Here is a 6,237-nt window from a genome sequence, read left to right as displayed (position 1 = left end):
ATGTACTCTTGCCACCTATCACCAAATAAAACTCCGCCAAATTAAAGTGCTATACAGTATAATATAAGATGTAGATAATGTATTCTTAATATCCCATTAAATAATTTAAGTTTCTTGTTCTAAAAGTTAGAAACTTAAAAAAATATACATGTAGGAGAGAGAGAAAAGAATGTATTCTATAGTTGTATTATTCATAAAAAATGGAAGATCCCTTCATAGACATTTCTCTTAGTACAGGGACTTTGGCCGCAACTTGAAATATTTATAAAAAATCTAAATTTAATCGGAATCAGCTCAAACTTTCTACACAACATAACAGTAGAGATAGCTAATGAAGGAGGATACACTCAAATAAAAGAAATACTATTAACTGGTGGAGGTGAGTTATTTGATACTAATATTAATACACACACATAATATACCATTAACAATAAAAATTACCAAAAATCATAGTCAGTATGATTGTAAGTTATCATGTAGAATTTTCAGCTATAAAAAAGAGAAAGAATAAAAAGAGAGAAATGTCATTTAAAAGCAAAAATTCAAAACACATAATTACCAGATACATGTATATGGTACATATGCTTACATTAGCTTGTGCTTTGAAGTTGACTAGCTGGCATAATGGACCAAGGACTATAAAAAGAGAGAGAGAGAGAGAGAGGGAATGAGAATAAAAATAAGAAAGAATGAGAATAAGAAAGAATGAGAATGAAAAAATGAGAATGAGAGTGATGAAGGGAGAGAGAGGGAGGGACAATAATTATTGATTCCAATACATTAATAAAACGTACAATTGATTTTTGTTTACTGTCACATGATAAAAGATACCGGTAGACCACACCCATTCCATCCTAGCAGCTGTAATGACTTACTGGTACAAAAACCAGCATCACCTGGAACAACACACAAACAAACATCATTAATAAAATAAAATAATATTATCATTTTACGTATTATACCGTATTAAAATAATAATATACACACATTAACTGACTGACTGTGTTTATTATTAGGAGAAGAGACTGGAAAAGTGGACTGGATCAGTACTAGTGTATCCCTGAAAAACCATCAGCAGGTCAATGTCAGGAAGTGATCAGTCAATTAACGGACAGTCATCAGAACATTATCCTTCATCACTCATCACCTGATATTGTATACCTACTGATATCCCTAGTATTAGACATAAGAACAATGAAATGGATTGGTATACATAACACTAAAATAACAAAAGATGTCATCCTCTTATCACACAAAATAACAAACAATACTTCATTAGAGGCACTATCGATCAGTGATGATTCCATCAATGATGATGGAGTCATTGCACTAACACAATCATTAATTAATAATAAAACAACTACTACCTTAGGTCTTAATTACAATCCTGATATCACTTCAACCAGTGCTCAGTCACTAGCTGAACTTTTACTCTACAACCACACACCATTTTACCTTTATCTCAATGGTACTAACATTGATACTGATGGAGTACTGGTACTGATGGAATCTCTTAGGACCAATAATACACTATGGACACTAGCTCTAGACAATAAACATAGACAAACTTGTTATTCTTTACCTTATTATAAAACTATTAAAAACAGATTACGCTTTTGGTAATTAATTCATATACCGGTACATAATAGGTTATTAATAAATAATTTGTATTACTACCAATAAAAAAAATAATTTTAAAATGTACGTGCTGCCAGATTGAACACGTCCCTCATGCCAAGAACACATGTACATTATTCACATGAAGGAAAGAAAGAGAGAGAGAGAGAGAGAGGGAGGCAGGCAGAGAGAGAGATTAGATAGAACCGAGCTTAGCTCAGCCAGGATAGATTATTATAACTGAAGGACACTATACCCAACAGTTGTTCCAACCCTCTAACCAGATCTCTCTTGAAGCAGAGAGTGGGTCACAACGACAGTAAAGGTTTGGCACCTGGGTATCTAGCTCTTCCCTTCCCTTTTGCAGTAAATGAATTAAACCAACAACACCAAACTTAAGGAGCCTTCTGTTCCTGATTCAGAGACACCAGCTATCATACCATGAGACAAAATTTACAGTTACTGTGTTAGCATGAAAGCCGTGGTGAACAGCAGGCTAGGCAGCCCGGCCTTGAGAACTGGAACTGAGGGTTAAAACGTTTTTAATGGCCAAACTCTCACCTCCCTGCCTGCCTTAAAAAGCTGTTGTTACCAATATGGCTTGTACAGTTACATGTGTGCTGACACTAGATATACAGGGCCTATGATTATCATCTAACAACTGGGCTTACCACTACATACTGGAAGGTATTGGTTTCTTTTCTCCTGCAACTATAAACTTAACATGTGCTTGACCATGTGCTTTAGGGAATAAAATAACCTGACATACTCAATCAAACACTCTCTAATATCAATCAATTAATAAATGACATTTAAAAACATACATTGCGTAACGTTACTTACATTAAATACATGAGAGTCTTTTAAAGCTACAAGCTCCTACGAGAGAGAAAATGAAAGAAAGGATAGGAGGAGAGAGATGAGAACAATAAAGTATAAATAATAATCCACTATCACATTCTGTCAATATGTTAAATAGATAAAATAAATAAACAAAATTAATTGATACCTTAATGTGATCATTTTAAATAACGAGCCCCACCCTTTGCATTCCTTCCATCCATCCCTAGCCTTTAAAAGCTTGAATCCAGTTAGTGATTTGCTCGAGCTCCGAGGCTTTCATTAATGGCAACTAAAACTAGTTCTTGTTCCTCTAGTTCTCTGAGTCTCTTCGCCTCTCCTTTGACTATTGGTAATGTTCATTAACTATCTATATATCATTGAATATGATTTTAGATCAACTTATTGATGTACTTAATCTGTTGAAGAGATGTGGTTTCCCTCAGAGGAGATGGAAGGAACTAGGATTGACACTAGGACTACACAAGAACACACTGGACGCTATTGAAAGAAATCATCCTGGTGATGTATCTCGATGCTTGAAAGAGTGTCTCTCCCAGTGGTTGTCCAGAGCTGATAATGTTGACAGTAAAGGAGGAGCTACCTTTGACTCACTGTCAGATGCTCTTAAATCTATGAATGAGAATGCTGCAGCTGACAAGTTAGATCAAGAGAGTAAGTTAATATCACTGATTGTATTAGTATTGACTATGTGTGTGTATTCTATAGAACGTAATGCTATGATCAGTGGTAATGATACCAAAAGAACCAATGATGCACGCAGTACTGCTACTGGTGAGTGTTACATTACTAGACTCAAGATGTGCAAAAATTATTATTATCAGAGATTGGTGGAGGAGTGTTACCGTATAGCAGGAAATTTTTGTTGGGTGCTAATTTTTGTTTGTTTCGTTGGCCCAAAAATTTGAACGAAATTTTAAGACAATGAAAATTTAATCTAACTAAAATTTGCCCGTAACAGATCCTCTTTCACTACAGCCACGGCATAGCAATCTCTCGAGATAAGGCTTGATTTAAGACCAATGATTTAGCCAAACTCCAGAGTTTACTGTTAATTTAGTAAACATCAGTGTGGGAACAGAACTCTTGTATCATCCTAAACAGTGATAAACATGAGTAGACAGTGGCAAACAATGATAAACAGTGATAAACATAAGTAGACAGTGGTAAACAATGATAAACAGTGATAAACATAAGTAGACAGTGGTAAACAATGATAAACAGTGATAAACATAAGTAGACAGTGGTAAACAATGATAAACAGTGATAAACATAAGTAGACAGTGGCAAACAATGATAAACAGTGATAAACATGAGTAGACCGTGGCAAACAATGATAAACAGTGATAAACATAAGTAGACAGTGGCAAACAGTGATAAACATAAATAGACAGTGGTAAACAATGATAAACAGTGATAAACATAAATAGACAGTGGCAAACAATGATAAACAGTGATAAGCATAAATAGACAGTGGTAAACAATGATAAAAATAAGTAGATAGTGGTAAACAATGATAAACAGTGATAAACATAAATAGACAGTGGTAAACAATGCCAAACAGTGATGAACATAGGTAAGCAATCATAAACATAAGTAGACAGGGGTAAACAATGATAAACATAAGTAGACAGCGGTAAACAATAATAAACATAAGCAAACAGTTGTAAACAATGATAAACATAAGTAAACAGTGGCAAATAATGATAAACATAAGTAAGCCTAGGCAAACAATGATAAACCGTGGTAAACAACGATAAACATAAGTAAACGAGACACCTACGGTGCTTGGACTCGCCGCAGTTACTCTTGAATTTATGCACTATTAAAAGCAATGAATCATGGGCTTCATCTCTATTATGCAGCATGATAGAGATATAATGACCATGATTCATTGCTTTCAGTTAATACTGCATCTTTTGCACTGACTCAAATCAAACAAGCTTTAAAACTAACACCTATTATGATGGCACAGATACAGTTATCTTGATACATTTTATTTGCCTAAGTGATCATGCATAAGACAGTAAACAAAAAATTATGTATTAAGAAATGCAATCAGCAATCCAGGCATCTAAAATTGCCAATTATTAATTGAGGCGTGGTTTCTTTGCCAATAAAATGGCCTTAGTATGCCATGTGACTGAAGAAGCTTAAGTTTTATTCTTCTTACGAGTGGCTTATGCCAAGTTATATGGCACAATACTGCTGCCTAGATATATTTAAAAGAGTTGAGAGAGTCTAGTACTGCTAGCCTGCCACATTTTCGCCCCAACCCTTCCCAAAGTCCAACCATGTCCAGAAATTGTCATTGCACGGGTGGACATTTAATTATAATAATATTCATTGATAATTATGATGCTTTAATTAACCGTTACCATAGGAACAAAATGGCGGTCTGTTGCAAAGACCATTATTATTGATGATAACTTGCTTTTGAGGAGAATTAGTGATATAAAAGAAAGAGAAATTAGTTGTATAATAATACAACTATTACTACAAGATGTCTGTGAGGTACTCTATTGCAAGAAAACGGCACAAGAAAAACATTTGAAGGGAAGAACCATAATAGCTCCAAATATAGCCAATACAGACTTCAAGAGACAGAAAACAACCTCATCTCCTTCAACATACTTGTTTGCTAGGCTTTCTGATCACTTTAGTACTTCTAGCATGTTATAAGATGCAACCGCAGTCAATCCTATTGCAAAAACTTCTCATGTTCAGCCACAAAAACCCAAGCCGTATCATATGCAATCTCCTTAATTTTTATACCATATTACAGCTTATGAATTCTATTTGATGGTCCTAAGTGAAACTAAAGCCTGGTTTCCATATAGTTGCAGCTGTTGTGTGGATTCTGTGGTTAGCATACAACTGTTGTAGAGATAGACCTGATTTCTATCTCCACGATTGTTGCAACAGTGTTGTAAGGCTGTTGTATGGCTATATGGAAACCAGGCTTAAGGCCAGATATGAAAAGAAATAAAATTATACTGCTTTACATTTGGAATAAAACAATACGGTACATGTAAATGAATGTAAAATGGCGGCGTCAATAGTCCTTGTCTTTGAGCTCAGAATTCCACACTTCAGCATGGTATTTGCCACAAAATTTCTATACCAAAATATTGAGCATATGTTGTAGCATAGTATGCTAAGTGAAATGAAGCTTGCTTCTGCTCCAATCCTTCAGGAGAAGAGTGAAAACCTATTCTTCCATTCATGTCGCCTACATTTAGCTTCCTACAATTTACGGAGTTTTACTGAAAAATTAAATTCCGTGTCCTCTAATTTCTGGACATGCGGCCAGGATGAAGTTTGGAGCATAAGTTTTTACCAAGTAAGAATTAAGAAAATCTACACATATTAATGAATTAGAAGGTAGTTTTCTACTGGAAAATACTTTTGTCTATCTCAAGAGTGTCAGCATAATCGCTGTATTTTTTTATTTTTTTTCACTCTTACTTTTCGAGCTTCTTCTCTCTAGCGCTGCTCTTTAAACATTTTTAGCTGATAAATTAAGGCTTGGAGTAGCTGGGGAGAAAGATCTATAAGCCTAGAGCACTTAGTTTTTTAATTAAAAAAGTTTCTTAAAAATCTAATTAAAAATTCATGGTGACAGACAACCAAACCATAGATTGTATTACTAAGTAACATTTTACTTAGTACTGAATATACAATCTATGCCCAAACTACCTAATACTCGCCTACGCGGCGAGTCCAACAAATGGTAAACAGTGATAAATGTGGGTAAAT

The 6,237-nt window shown here is 34.6% G+C and overlaps 1 long non-coding RNA gene across 1 annotated transcript; it reads left to right on the top strand.

Moving 5' to 3' along the window:
• The first annotated feature begins 296 nt into the window (after positions 1-296).
• Positions 297-1,606, top strand: LOC109588855 (uncharacterized). Its single transcript, XR_002188399.1, has 2 exons — positions 297-379; positions 1,017-1,606. It is a non-coding gene; the product is annotated as an uncharacterized LOC109588855 (long non-coding RNA).
• The last annotated feature ends 4,631 nt before the right edge of the window (positions 1,607-6,237 follow it).

The sequence above is a fragment of the Amphimedon queenslandica genome, unplaced genomic scaffold, assembly GCF_000090795.2.
Source record: "Amphimedon queenslandica unplaced genomic scaffold, v1.1 AMPQUscaffold_11810, whole genome shotgun sequence".
Lineage (NCBI taxonomy): Eukaryota > Metazoa > Porifera > Demospongiae > Haplosclerida > Niphatidae > Amphimedon > Amphimedon queenslandica.
The sequence above is the reverse complement of the archived record's forward strand: the minus strand, read 5'-3'. Positions and strand labels throughout refer to the sequence as shown.